The sequence below is a fragment of the Oncorhynchus nerka genome, unplaced genomic scaffold (genome assembly GCF_034236695.1).
Source record: "Oncorhynchus nerka isolate Pitt River unplaced genomic scaffold, Oner_Uvic_2.0 unplaced_scaffold_696, whole genome shotgun sequence".
Lineage (NCBI taxonomy): Eukaryota > Metazoa > Chordata > Actinopteri > Salmoniformes > Salmonidae > Oncorhynchus > Oncorhynchus nerka.
Genome location: NW_027040474.1, coordinates 243,880 through 259,259, shown reverse-complemented (window position 1 = coordinate 259,259; position 15,380 = coordinate 243,880). Strand labels below are relative to the sequence as shown.

At 40.8% G+C, this 15,380-nt stretch overlaps 2 long non-coding RNA genes across 2 annotated transcripts; both read left to right on the top strand.

Annotated features, from left to right (window-relative positions):
- Positions 1 to 4,423: 4,423 nt before the first annotated feature.
- Positions 4,424 to 7,317, top strand: LOC135571206 (uncharacterized). Its single transcript, XR_010463680.1, has 2 exons — positions 4,424 to 5,438; positions 6,244 to 7,317. It is a non-coding gene; the product is annotated as an uncharacterized LOC135571206 (long non-coding RNA).
- Positions 7,318 to 7,792: 475 nt separating this feature from the next.
- On the top strand, positions 7,793 to 14,278 carry LOC135571210 (uncharacterized). Its single transcript, XR_010463682.1, has 2 exons — positions 7,793 to 10,185; positions 12,072 to 14,278. It is a non-coding gene; the product is annotated as an uncharacterized LOC135571210 (long non-coding RNA).
- Positions 14,279 to 15,380: the final 1,102 nt, after the last annotated feature.

The window sequence follows — 15,380 nt, the reverse complement described above, 5'->3', positions numbered from 1 at the left end:
AAAAAAACCTACACTCGATCCCTCCGATGTCAACAACTACAGACCAGTATCCCTTCTTTATTTTCTCTCCAAAACCCTTGATCCCTCCGATGTCAACAACTACAGACCGTCCATGGCCAGCTCTCCCGCTATCTCTCTCAGAATGACCTTCTTGATCCAAATCAGTCAGGTTTCAAGACTAGTCATTCAACTGAGACTGCTCTTCTCTGTATCACGGAGGCGCTCCGCACTGCTAAAACTAACTCTCTCTCCTCTGCTCTCATCCTTCTAGACCTATCGGCTGCCTTCGATACTGTGAACCATCAGATCCTCCTCTCCACCCTCTCCGAGTTGGGCATCTCTGTATTCGGCGCGGCCCACGCTTGGATTGCGTCCTACCTGACAGGTCGCTCCTACCAGGTGGCGTGGCGAGAATCCGTCTCCTCACCACGTGCTCTCACCACTGGTGTCCCCCAGAGCTCTGTTCTAGGCCCTCTCCTATTCTCGCTATACACCAAGTCACTTGGCTCTGTCATAACCTCACATGGTCTCTCCTATCATTGCTATGCAGACGACACACAATTAATCTTCTCCTTTCCCCCTTCTGATGACCAGGTGGCGAATCGCATCTCTGCATGTCTGGCAGACATATCAGTGTGGATGACGGATCACCACCTCAAGCTGAACCTCGGCAAGACGGAGCTGCTCTTCCTCCCGGGAAGGACTGCCCGTTCCATGATCTCGCCATCACGGTTGACAACTCCACTGTGTCCTCCTCCCAGAGCACTAAGAACCTTGGCGTGATCCTGGACAACACCCTGTCGTTCTCAACTAACATCAAGGCGGTGGCCCGTTCCTGTAGGTTCATGCTCTACAACATCCGCAGAGTACGACCCTGCCTCACACAGGAAGCGGCGCAGGTCCTAATCCAGGCACTTGTCATCTCCCGTCTGGATTACTGCAACTCGCTGTTGGCTGGGCTCCCTGCCTGTGCCATTAAACCCCTACAACTCATCCAGAACGCCGCAGCCCGTCTGGTGTTCAACCTTCCCAAGTTCTCTCACGTCACCCCGCTCCTCCGCTCTCTCCACTGGCTTCCAGTTGAAGCTCGCATCCGCTACAAGACCATGGTGCTTGCCTACGGAGCTGTGAGGGGAACGGCACCTCAGTACCTCCAGGCTCTGATCAGGCCCTACACCCAAACAAGGGCACTGCGTTCATCCACCTCTGGCCTGCTCGCCTCCCTACCACTGAGGAAGTACAGTTCCCGCTCAGCCCAGTCAAAACTGTTCGCTGCTCTGGCCCCCCAATGGTGGAACAAACTCCCTCACGACGCCAGGACAGCGGAGTCAATCACCACCTTCCGGAGACACCTGAAACCCCACCTCTTTAAGGAATACCTAGGATAGGATAAAGTAATCCTTCTCACCCCCCCTTAAAAGATTTAGATGCACTATTGTAAAGTGGCTGCTCCACTGGATGTCATAAGGTGAATGCACCAATTTGTAAGTCGCTCTGGATAAGAGCGTCTGCTAAATGACTTAAATGTAAATGTAAATGAGTGTGACTGTTTGAGGTTGTGGACAGGTGTATTTTATACTGATAACAAGTTTAACCTGTTGCTTCTACTCGGGACGCTTGTGTCCCAACTAGAGCTCTGGAAATGCAAATGCGCTACGCTAAATGCTAATAGTATTAGTTAAAACTCAAAAGTTCATTAAAATACACATGCAGGGTATCGAATTAAAGCTACACTCGTTGTGAATCCAGGCAACAAGTCAGATTTTTAAAATGCTTTTCGGCGAAAGCATGAGAAGCTATTATCTGATAGCATGTAACACCCCAAAAGACCCACAGGGGACGTAAACAAAATAATTAGCATTTCGGCGTTACACAAACCGCACAATAAAATAGAAAACATTCATTACCTTTCACCATCTTCTTTGTTGGCACTCCTAGATGTCCCATAAACACTATTTGGGTCTTTATTTCGATTAAATCGGTCCATATAAAGCCTAGATATCGTTATATGTAGACTGTGTGATAAACGAAAAAAACATCGTTTCAAAACGTAACGTCATTTTTTAAAATTCAAAAAGTCGACGATAAACTTTCACAAAACACTTCGAAATACGTTTGTAATGCAACTTTAGGTATTAGTAAACGTTAATAAGTGATAAAAATTCATCAGGAGGCGATGTAAAGATCATTAGCTGTCCGTCTGGAAAAATGTCCGGCTAGAAACTCAAAGAAAATAATCCTGTCCTAGACCTAAGGAGATACGGTGCCCTGCACGTGTTTGACCAAGAAAAAACTCGAAGGGAAATGACAAGACTCTAGACACCGTGTGGAAGCTGTAGGTACTGCAACCTCAGTCAATTAATTGTGGTTCACCTTTATCAATGGGTTCAAGTAGCGCATGGATATATTTTCCCATTTTCAGTGATCAGTTTTTCCTGTGCTTTTCGATGTAAATGCCGTTCTGGTAAAGCCACAGCAGTGATTTAACCAGTTTTATAAACGTCTGAGTGTTTTCTATCCACACAGACTAAGCAAATGCATATACTATATTCCTGGCATGAGTAGCAGGGCGCTGAAATGTTGCGCGATTTTTAACAGAATGTTCAAAAAAGTAGAGGGTCGACTTAAGAGGTTAAACAGGTGCCATTAATATAGGTAACGAGTGGAGGACAGAGGAGCCTCTTAAAGAAGAAGTTACAGGTCTGTGAGAGCCAGAAATCTTGCTTGTTTGTAGGTGACCAAATACGTATTTTCCACCATAATTTGCAAATAAATTCATTAAAAATACTACAATGTGATTTTCTGGACACACCAAACTCTATGCTGGAATATACTATATCTGAGATCCCAATACCCATGTAAACATAGCTAAACATAGCTTACTGATAGATCAATGAGGTTAGATCCAATACCCATGTAAACATAGCTTACTGATAGATCTATGAGGTCAGATCCAATACCCATGTAAACATAGCTTACTGACAGATCAATGAGGTTAGATCCAATACCCATGTAAACATAGCTTACTGACAGATCAATGAGGTTAGATCCAATACCCATGTAAACATAGCTTACTGATAGATCAATGAGGTCAGATCCAATACCCATGTAAACATAGCTTACTTACTGACAGATCAATGAGGTTAGATCCAATGTAAACATAGCTAAACATAGCTTACTGACAGATCAATGAGGTTAGATCCAATACCCATGTAAACATAGCTTACTGATAGATCAATGAGGTCAGATCCAATACCCATGTAAACATAGCTAAACATAGCTTACTGACAGATCAATGAGGTTAGATCCAATACCCATGTAAACATAGCTAAACATAGCTTACTGACAGATCAATGAGGTTAGATCCAATACCCATGTAAACATAGCTTACTGACAGATCAATGAGGTTAGATCCAATACCCATGTAAACATAGCTTACTGATAGATCAATGAGGTCAGATCCAATACCCATGTAAACATAGCTTACTGATAGATCAATGAGGTCAGATCCCAATACCCATGTAAACATAGCTTACTGATAGATCAATGAGGTTAGATCCAATACCCATGTAAACATAGCTTACTGATAGTTGATCAATGAGGTTATTTAGTTATTTTACCCATGTAAACATTAGCTTGGTTTGATGGAAGATCGTTGTTGTGCATCATCTTTCAATCCAATACCCATGTAAACAAACCTGTTTAGGTTTTTACTGATTTAGATCAATGAACCAATACCCATAGTAAACATAGCTTACTGATAGATCAATGTGGAAAGACCCACCTCATTGGTTAATATTCACATGTAAACATAGCTTACTGATAGATCAATGAGGTTAGATCCAATACTCATTGGTTGCGAACAGGTAGAACCAGTGGTAGTTGAATTTCGATGGTGACTTACTTTAGTTATTTTGACGCGGTGGTTATTGTTGGTTTGGTAGAATGTGGAAAACCCTGTTGTGCATCATCTTTCAACGTCCAATACCTGATAATGACCAAACCTGTTTGTTTTTTGGGAATTTAACTCATTGGTTGAAAGTGTTCATAGTAGAAACATCTGTTGTGTTGGTAGAATGTGTAAAGACCCACCTCATTGGTTAATATTCACTGTAGTAGAAACATCTGTTGGGTTGGTAGAATGTGGAAAGACCCACCTCATTGGTTAATATTCACTGTAGTAGAACCATCTGTTGGGTTGGTAGAATGTGGAAAGACCCACCTCATTGGTTAATATTCACTGTAGTAGAAACATCTGTTGGGTTGGTAGAATGTGGAAAGACCCACCTCATTGGTTAATATTCACTGTAGTAGAAACATCTGTTGGGTTGGTAGAATGTGGAAAGACCCACCTCATTGGTTAATATTCACTGTAGTAGAAACATCTGTTGGGTTGGTAGAATGTGGAAAGACCCACCTCATTGGTTAATATTCACTGTAGTAGAAACATCTGTTGGGTTGGTAGAATGTGGAAAGACCCACCTCATTGGTTAATATTCACTAGTAGAAACATCTGTTGGGTTGGTAGAATGTGGAAAGACCCACCTCATTGGTTAATATTCACTGTAGTAGAACCATCTGTTGTGTTGGTAGAATGTGGAAAGACCCACCTCATTGGTTAATATTCACTAGTAGAAACATCTGTTGGGTTGGTAGAATTTATCAAAAATAAAGGTGTGGTGCTGTTAGTCGTCATCACCCCAGCAGCTCTTTCGTTTTGGTAGTCAACTGCTTGTTTAAAATTCATACTTATTACAAATCTGCAGTTGTCTGACTATTATATTATTATTTAATGAAAGAAATGTAAAAATGCACTTTTTGTCTGGAAATAAAATAAACATTTATCTGCGTTAACCACTCCAGTCAACAGATGGCGATATGCGTTTTTCAGGCGATGCTATCAGAGTGACGTATAATGTAGTGGACGGGACGCTTCTTCAACAACATCTCGTCAGCCACCTCGGTAGCTTCCTAGCGGAAACGTTCAAGCTGTTCAGACTGATTCGGTCTATATTTACTTCTGTATTTGGAACATAATTCTCTCTTTTAACTAGTTTCCCCATTTCATGTCATATTTCCGTTTAGTCAGGTAACGGTACCTGGCTTGATAAATGAGCCTATCACTGACTAGTCGCTAACTAGCTAGGTTAGCTGGCTAACATCCCCGACCATGAGCTCAGCAAGCTGCTGCCCTCCTGGTAAAAAAGAGGTCTGCTGGAAGGAGAAAGAAGGTATTTGGCTGAACGTTGTCGTGAAAGAGGAGAATGAAGAGGAGGATGTCACAGTAAACGAAGAAGTAGAGGGTGAGGCTGTTACACAGAAAGAAGAGGAAGAAAACGATTATACTTTTTTCGGAGTGAATGAAGGAGAGATAACTGTCATATTGAAGGAGGAGGAGAGGGAAGAAGAGGAAGAGACAGAAGATCTGAGTAACACCAGTAAGTCCTGTCTTGAAAATAGTTGTTGAACTGATACGTGGTTTTAAAACGGCATTCTACTCTAGTTCTGAGCTTAAATGCCGTTTTTTAATGTAGGAATTGATAAAGCTACACTGTAAGATGTGAATACCATCAAGAAGCTGGCCAACAACAAAACTTTAACAATGGATTTGCACCCAAAATCACAACTTAAATGTCTCACGGAATGGACTTGCCTTCATTCAATACTGCAATTCCACTGTACTAAACTGGAGGCGATTTCCAGCCCACCGTTGACTGCGGTCAAGTGAGCCGACAGTCGCAAAACGCGGTCAGGCCATCTGCTCTTCGGTTTCTTCCTGAATTTGCGTGCGCGAATACACTTTACGGAATGGCGTTTTTTTCATGTAGGGAAACTGAGTTGAATGGACTCTCATGCACAGGTAGTCCAGACGATGGCTACAAATCATTCCAAGCAAACCGTTTGAAGCACACCTATTCAATCTTCCATAATAAAGATGATACCAAATCGTTTATTTAATTTCCGCGTTATCATAAAGTACTTTATCATTGCTAGAGTGTCAAGCGTAGGCTGGACTGGTGTAAACGCTACAACATACAATGACATTCTAGACCATTCTATAGGCCTCTTTGACTAAGAACCACACAGAGACCTGCATTTTCTAGTGGCTTTTAATAACACTTGTGAAAAGTGACTTCAGGTGATTGAGGTATCTAGTCTAGATTAAACGTCATAGGAAGTTTTATCATGTGGAGGTTTCATTCAGGTCTCTGTTTAATTAAATCATCTGTTTGTCTTTGACAGGAGAGAGACCAGACTCTCCTTCTGACAGCAGGAAGAGTCCTTCACGGAAACCAGACCCGAGACGTCCAAACCAGCAGGACGACATCACTGCTCCCAGTGTGGAAAGAGTTTTACTCAGTTAGGGAGCCTGAGAACACATAAGAGAATACACACTGGAGAGAAGCCTTACCACTGTTCCCAATGTGGAATGACGTTTACCCAGTTAGGGAGCCTGAGAACACATAAGAGAATACACACTGGAGAGAAGCCTTACCACTGTTCCCAATGTGGAATGATGTTTACCCAGTTAAGGAGCCTGAGAACACATAAGAGAATACACACTGGAGAGAAGCCTTACCACTGTTCCCAATGTGGAATGACGTTTACCCAGTTAGGGAGCCTGAGAACACGAGAGAATACACACTGGAGAGAAGCCTTACCACTGTTCCCAATGTGGAATGACGTTTACCCAGTTAGGGAGCCTGAGAACACACAAGAGAATACACACTGGAGAGAAGCCTTACCACTGTTCCCAATGTGGAATGACGTTTACCCAGTTAGGGAGCCTGCAAACGCATGAGAGGGGACACACAGGGGAAAAGCTTTTCCAATGTTCCCATTGTGGAAAGAGTTTTGGCCAGGTAGGAAACCTGAACAAGCATGAGAGGACACACACAGGTAAGAAGATGTACCGCTGCTCCCAGTGTGGAGAGAGATTTACCCGGTTAAGGTACCTGAAAGAGCATGAAGGAATACATACAAATACACAGGAGGAGAAGACATACCACTGCTCTCATTGTGGAAAGACATTTTCCCAGTCAGAGAACCTGAAAACACATGAGAGAATCGAGAGGCTGTGTTCTGACTTGTGTTTCTGACTGAGAATGTGTGTGTTTGTTTGGGCTGTCAGACTTGAGTTCACTTTGTGTAATGTTAGTGCACTATTTTTAATTGTGATTAATCCATTGTCTGAAAGGGTTGAAAACACACTGAAAACATCCAGAATACATCCTATATACAGCTAGAATCTACAATGCCATGTAAACACAAGATGACATTGAGGTTAAATAAAGTGTGATTTATCAATGGAACATATTTTGACACGTCCACTGTGTGTCTCTGTAGAGTCATAATATCCATAACAACTAGAGGTCAAACAGGGAGATGGTTCCATTCATTTTCCCCACAGGGCTGTGTTTTGTTTAGACTCACCCTGGTGTGATGTTTTGATAACCATGTAAACCTCTCTGGGACAAGGTGACTGAGGACACAGTGTGTTGTGAATTTATTGTCATGTTTTTAAAATGGTATAACTGCCTTTATTTTAGCTGGACCCCAGGAAGAGTAGCTGCTTCCTTGGCAGGATCTAATGGGGATCCATAATAAACCCCAGGAAGAGTAGCTGCTGCCTTGGCAGGAACTAATGGGGATCCATAATAAACCCCAGGAAGAGTAGCTGCTGCCTTGGCAGGAACTAATGGGGATCCATAATAAACCCCAGGAAGAGTAGCTGCTGCCTTGGCAGGAACTAATAAACCCCAGGGGATCCATAATAATAATAAATAAATACTTTTATCAATATATTTGTCTCTCTCTACTCTCAGATTTGAAAATGCTAATTAGCATCAAAGTAGACAACATGCAAGACTACAAATCCCTGCAAGCTCCTGCAAGTCATCTCTAGCCAACACCTTTCACAGAACAGTTCACAGATTTGTCCATTGAAATAAATGTTGACAATTTAATCACTGCTACATTAAGGCCTGATTGGTGGAGTGCTGCAGAGATGGTTGTCCTTCTGGAAGGTTCTCCCGTCTCCACAGAGGAAATCTGGATCTCTGTCAGAGTGAACATCGGGTTCTTGTTCACCTCCCTGACCAAGGCCCTTCTCCACCGATGGCTCAATTTGGCCGGGTGGCCAGCTCTAGAAAGAGTATTGGTGGTTCCAAACTTCTTCCATTTAAGAATGATGGCTGCCATTGTGTTCTTGGGGAACGTCAATGCTACAGACATTTTTTGGTACCTTTCCACAGATCTGTGCCTCGACACAATCCTGTCTCAAGGTCTACGGACAATTCCTTTGACCTCATGGCTTGCTTTTTGCTCTGACATGCACTGTGATCTGTGGGACCTTATATAGACAGGTGTGTTCCTTTCCAAATCATGTCTAATTTGATTGAATTTACCACAGGTGGACTCCAATCAAGTTGTAGAAACATCTCAAGGATGATCAATGGAATCAGGATGCATCTGAGCTCAATTTGGAGTCTTATAGCAAAGGGTCTGAACACTTAAGTAAATACATTTGCAAAAATGTCAAATCTGTTTTTGGTTTGTTATTATGGGGTATTGTGTGTAGATTGATGAGGGTAAAAAAAATTACATTTTATAATGAGGCTGTAACGTAACTAAATGTGGAATAAGTGAAGGTGTCTGAATACTTAATGAATACTCTGTATACCACTGGAAGAGGTTTCTATCATTGGCAGTTTTGTACACAGTCAGGTGATACGTGGTATAGAAAGTCCAATCTTAGGAGAGAACATGGGAGGCACTATACTGTGTGTCTGCAGGTGTCTATCTGGTCAAAACCACTGATACAGGTGTCCCTCCACCCTCTGGTGGGATGGATCATGTCTACAGAGAAACCTACATTCAAATACTTAGATTTGTGTGTATTGGGTATATGTTGTGAAATTATTAGATATTACTTGTTAGATATTACTGCACTGTCGGAGCTAGAAACACAAGCATTTTGCTACACCTGCAATAACATTTGCTAAACACGTGTATGTGACCAATAAAATGTGATTTGATTCTGATTTGAAATAAACGTCCTATTTATCAAAGGTGCTTTTGGCTGGAGTCAAAATGACTCCAAAGGATTTGAATTTGTTAAAAGTCCTTATTGATACAGAAACACTAAACCAGGATTTAGATGTATTAAGAACAAGTTGATTGACAAAGTCATGAAAAATGGAATAAACCACATTTTGGCTGTGATAAAAGATATGCCTCTGGGGTCAAAATGATCCATGTCAGAACTATGGTTCAATGTAAATATGTAGTGGGTCTTGAGTTTGTTTTAAATTATCACTCATTAAAAACGAATCAATCAACACATGCTTTTCTTTGAACGACTTAATTAATATGATAATCAACTTTAATGAAATAAATTAAAAATAAACTTTTGGTTCCTCAACTGCGTTGCCCCTCCAGTCAGCAGATGGCGATGTGCGTCTTTTAGGTTCAGGCGACGCTGCCAGTGTGACGTATAATCTAGTGGACGGGACGCTCCTTCAACAACAACAGTTAGACACCTCGGTAGCTTTATAGCAAACATAGCTACAACATTCACTCTCTTTACACTGTTTTGGTGTATGTTAGTCGCTGTGTATTAAACACACTTCTGTCGTATGTACGTGTTGCTCCATTTAATTATATATTTACGTGGTTTGTCAGCTAGCTGGTTTGCTAAATTAGCTTAGAGCTAGGCTAGTTGCTAATGCTAGCTAGCGAACATCTCCAACCATGAGTTCACTAAGCTGCTCTCCTCCTGCTAAAGTAGAGGAGGTCTTCTGGACGGAGAAAGAAGTTCTCCTGAAAGAGGAGGAGGAAGAGAAGGATGTTACAATACAAAAACAAGTAGAGGGTGAGACTGTTACCGTGAAAGAAGAAGAGAAAGACGTTTCAGTGAAAGAAAAGGAAGACTCGTCCAGAGTGAAAGAGGAGGAGGATGTTACCGTGAAAGAAGAGGAAGCGGAGAGAGAGGAGGATGCAGTTTATGGAGTGAAAGAGTAGGAGGGGGAGATGACTGTCACATCGAAAAAGGAGGAGGAGGGCGAAGAGGAGGAACCTGGATATCTGGGCCCGGTTTCCCCAACGCATCTTAAGGCATCCTATGGTTCTAACGGTGAACTTGGCCATAAGATGGTTTGAGAAACCGGGCCGTGATTAACACTAGTAAGTACTGTCTTAAAAACAGAGGCACAAACTCTGCAGTTGTTGAACTGATGTGTGGTGTTAAAGGGGAAATATGTAATTGCTACATTTATATTATTTATAGCCATTGATTCTTGAAGAATATAACACATACCTCATGAGCTTAGTTCAGCTGTTGTACCCCATCAGAACCCCAAATAAGATTTTTTTTTCCAATGTTTAGAAACAATGTAAATCAACACGGTAGAGCCTCAACATGGTTAAAACTGGTTAAGACCCAGGACTTCCCCCTGAATTCACTACACTATGAATACGTTTATAATGTTACTGTCTGCTTGATTTACAGTAGCGTCTCGTTACTCTGTTTGTGTAGAGAACTGTTTCTTAATGGATAGGCTATTGTACAACACAGAGCTATTTTCCTTCATTCAGGACATTTAGAATGACAACACATTACAGAGGAGCCTAGTGGGATTATTCACACAATTATCTGGTGATCAGGTTATGAAATGTCATGACAAACACATTTTAGTTTCCATGTTTCACCTGAAATATTAAATGATTTATAATCCTAGGTCTATGTTGTTGTTAGGTGAAGTTATGGGTCCTACAGTAGGTCTATGTTGTTGTTTGGTGACGTTATGGGTCCTACAGTTGGTCTATGTTGTTGTTAGGTGACGTTATGGGTCCTACAGTAGGTCTATGTTGTTAGGGGAAGTTATGGGTCCTACAGTAGGTCTATGTTGTTAGGTGAAGTTATGGGTCCTACAGTAGGTCTATGTTGTTGTTAGGGGAAGTTATGGGTCCTACAGTAGGTCTATGTTGTTAGGTGAAGTTATGGGTCATACAGTAGGTCTATGTTATTGTTAGGGGAAGTTATGGGTCCTACAGTAGGTCTATGTTGTTGTTAGGGGAAGTTATGGGTCATACAGTAGGTCTATGTTATTGTTAGGTGAAGTTATGGGTCCTACAGTAGGTCTATGTTGTTGTTAGGGGAAGTTATGGGTCATACAGTAGGTCTATGTTATTGTTAGGTGAAGTTATGGGTCATACAGTAGGTCTATGTTATTGTTAGGTGAAGTTATGGGTCATACAGTAGGTCTATGTTGTTGTTAGGGGACGTTATGGGGGTCATACAGTAGGTCTATGTTGTTGTTAGGTGTAGGTCTATGTTATTGTTAGGTGAAGTTATGGGTCATACAGTAGGTCTATGTTATTGTTAGGTGAAGTTATGGGTCATACAGTAGGTCTATGTTGTTGTTAGGGGAAGTTATGGGTCATACAGTAGGTCTATGTTATTGTTAGGTGAAGTTATGGGTCATACAGTAGGTCTATGTTATTGTTAGGTGAAGTTATGGGTCATACAGTAGGTCTATGTTGTTGTTAGGGGACGTTATGGGTCCTACAGTAGGTCTATGTTGTTGTTAGGTGAAGTTATGGGTCCTACAGTAGGTCTATGTTGTTGTTAGGGGAAGTTATGGGTCCTACAGTAGGTCTGTGGTATTGGTATGACTAGCGGTTTCCACATTAGCATGGAGGAGTTTCTGCAACCAAAATGCGTGTGCATTGCCCTTGAGCGCCTATTTTAGCAAACACAGAAAGGGGCCTATATTGGTGACCAAAGGTTGTCTGGCACACTGCTTAGGGGTTCAGCAACTGTAATAACTGAATAACTGAATAACTTCTAGCCTACAATCATCGATGTTACTACTAATGTGAAAACCAGACAAAATATGACTATTGTTGCTCACTTGACTGTCTTAAGACAATTGTCAAATAATTTTAATATTCATTACAGACGTCAATTGTTGTACAACATCATGGCTACGCTGTTGGCATCACATTTTACAGTGGATTTCTGCTGTTGTGGGCCTTTAACCATCTGTCTGACTTTGTTGTTCACACAGGAGAGAGACGTGACTATCGTGGATCCTCTGGGGAGCCTCAACAACATCATGAAGCTGACGAGGCAGAGAAGAGTCTCTCCCGATCAGAACACCTCAAGAAACACCAGTGGAGACCAACAGGGAAGAAATCTCACTGCTGGTCTGACTGTGGGAAGAGTTACTTAAGATTAAATTAACTAAAAGTACACATGAGAATTCACACTGGAGAGAAACCTTATAGCTGTGATCAATGTGGGAAGAGTTTTACTCAGTCAAGCAGCCTGTTATCTCACCAGAGAACACACACAGGAGAGAAACCTTACAGCTGTGATCAATGTGGGAAGAGTTTTACTCAGTCAAGCAACCTGGTATCACACCAGAGAACACACACAGGAGAGAAACCTTACAGCTGTTATCAATGTGGGAAGAGTTTTACTCAGTCAAGCAACCTGGTATCACACCAGAGAACACACACAGGAGAGAAACCTTATAGCTGTGATCAATGTGGGAAGAGTTTTACTCAGTCAAGCAACCTGGTATCACACCAGAGAACACACACAGGAGAGAAACATTATAGCTGTGATCAATGTGGGAAGAGTTTTACTCAGTCAAGCAACCTGGTATCACACCAGAGAACACACACAGGAGAGAAACCTTATAGCTGTGATCAATGTGGGAAGAGTTTTACTTCATCTAGCCATCAGATTGTACACCAGAGAACACACACAGGAGAGAAACCTTATAGCTGTTATCAAAGTGGGAAGAGTTTTACTCAGTCAAGCAACCTGGTATCACACCAGAGAACACACACAGGAGAGAAACCTTATAGCTGTGATCAATGTGGGAAGAGTTTTACTTCATCTAGTCATCTGATTATACACCAGAGAACACACACAGGAGAGAAATCGTATAGCTGTGGTCAATGTGGGAAGAGTTTTACTACATCTAGTCATCTGATTATACTCCAGAGAACACACACAGGAGAGAAATCTCATAGCTGTGATCAATGTGACAAGAGATACTCTGATAAAAGATCTCTGATCAAACATCAGAAAATACATTAATGAAGGAGTTGTTTCATGATATGAATGAATTAATGTCACAATGTAGAATGTTTAAACATTGTAGTAGGAGTATTTTAATGATGTCACAATGTAGAATGTTTAAACATTGTAGAATGAGTATTTTAATGATGTCACAATGTAGAATGTTTAAACATAGTAGGAGTATTTTAATGATGTCACAATGTAGAATGTTTAAACATTGTAGTAGGAGTATTTTAATGATGTCACAATGTAGAATGTTTAAACATTGTAGTAGGAGTATTTTAATGATGTCACAATGTAGAATGTTTAAACATTGTAGTAGGAGTATTTTAATGATGTCACAATGTAGAATGTTTAAACATTGTAGTAGGAGTATTTTAATGATGTCACAATGTAGAATGTTTAAACATAGTAGGAGTATTTTAATGATGTCACAATGTAGAATGTTTAAACATTGTAGAAGGAGTATTTTAATGATGTCACAATGTAGAATGTTTAAACATTGTAGTAGGAGTATTTTAATGATGTCACAGTGTAGAATGTTTTAACATTGTAGAAGGAGTATTTTAATGATGTCACAATGTAGAATGTTTAAACATTGTAGTAGGAGTATTTTAATGATGTCACAATGTAGAATGTTTTAACATTGTAGAAGGAGTATTTTAATGATGTCACAGTGTAGAATGTTTTAACATTGTAGAAGGAGTATTTTAATGATGTCACAATGTAGAACACTAAACGTTTGCTCCCTGTTCAATTGATTTCTGCATAATATGGATATTAGCCTCAGGGGGGAAATCCAGGCTCTGAATTGAAAGAGTGATATTTATATGATATAACAGAAAGTGACTAACACAAAAAGAGCTGTGTTACACTTACAGCATTGGTGACCCACTTGAATCAAAATGTAGCTAGATGTTTTCTACAAGTTGTCCTCTAACCAGTGATGTGCACATTATTCCCAGATTCCATGTGGTTTTTGAGCTGTTAGTTTTAACAGGACAACAACATCTCCAGACTCTCACACAAATGATTTCAACATGATATCGATGAGTGATGAAAAATAAGTGTTGCGTTCCTTTGTTTAACGACCTCTAAATGTAAATGCATCTCTCCAAAATGTAGCTGACTGTCTTCTGCAGGTTGTCCTCTAACCAGGGAGGTAAAATATATCTCCCATTTCCATGTGTTTTTTTAGTTGTGTTAGTTTCAACAGCACCAACAACCTGATTTCCCCCTAATTGATATCAGTGATTTATTGCTACTTGTCAAAACAACAGTGTTTCTGGTGCTCCTGCATTTTAAAAGGTGCTTGTTTCAGTAATATGATTATTGTTGCAGATGTTTGTGCAGATGGTACATTTTATGTTTAGGTTTTCAATATCACGAATGGTTTCTGCATATTGGTTATTGATTTGGACACATTAAAGCTGTGTTTTGACATTGGGCTGAACCACCAAGCTAAATGTCATTGAAAAGACGTTGAAAAGAAGACTATACCCAACGTCCAATATACGTTTGGTTTTAGTTGAAGGTTTTAAATATTTATTTTCAGGTTGTTTTTAATAACGACTTGAAAACAACTTAATTTCAAAGTTCTTACAGTTTAGACACATTGACTGTTGTGTAAAATATTGAATCAACTATTTCACCAAAACCAGAACCTGTGAATTCAACTAGACTTTATTACAAACAGTAACAAAGCTGAACAATTCCATGGAAGAACTGACTCTTCATTCTTAGTACTTGGCTTTTATACAGTCTGACCCTGATATAACATTCTAACCACTAGGCTGCTGCCCCAATAATACACTAAATACATGTAATATAGCCTATACAGTCTGATCCTTACATAACATTCTAACCACTAGGCTACCCTGCTGCCCCAAAAATACACTAAATACATGTAATATAGCCTATACAGTCTGATCCTTACAAAACATCATCACTCCACTTTATGAATCTACCCTGCCGTCCGAATATTGTGAGAGGTGATATTCTCCTGGACCAGACAGCATCACAGGCGATATTCTCCTGGACCAGACAGCATCACAGGAGATATTCTCCTGGATCAGACAGCATCACAGGCGATATTCTCCTGGACCAGACAGCATCACAGGTGATATTCTCCTGGACCAGACAGCATCACAGGTGATATTCTCCTGGACCAGACAGCATCACAGGTGATATTCTCCTGGACCAGACAGCATCACAGGTGATATTCTCCTGGACCAGACAGCATCACATGTGATATTCTCCTGGACCAGACAGCATCACAGGTGAT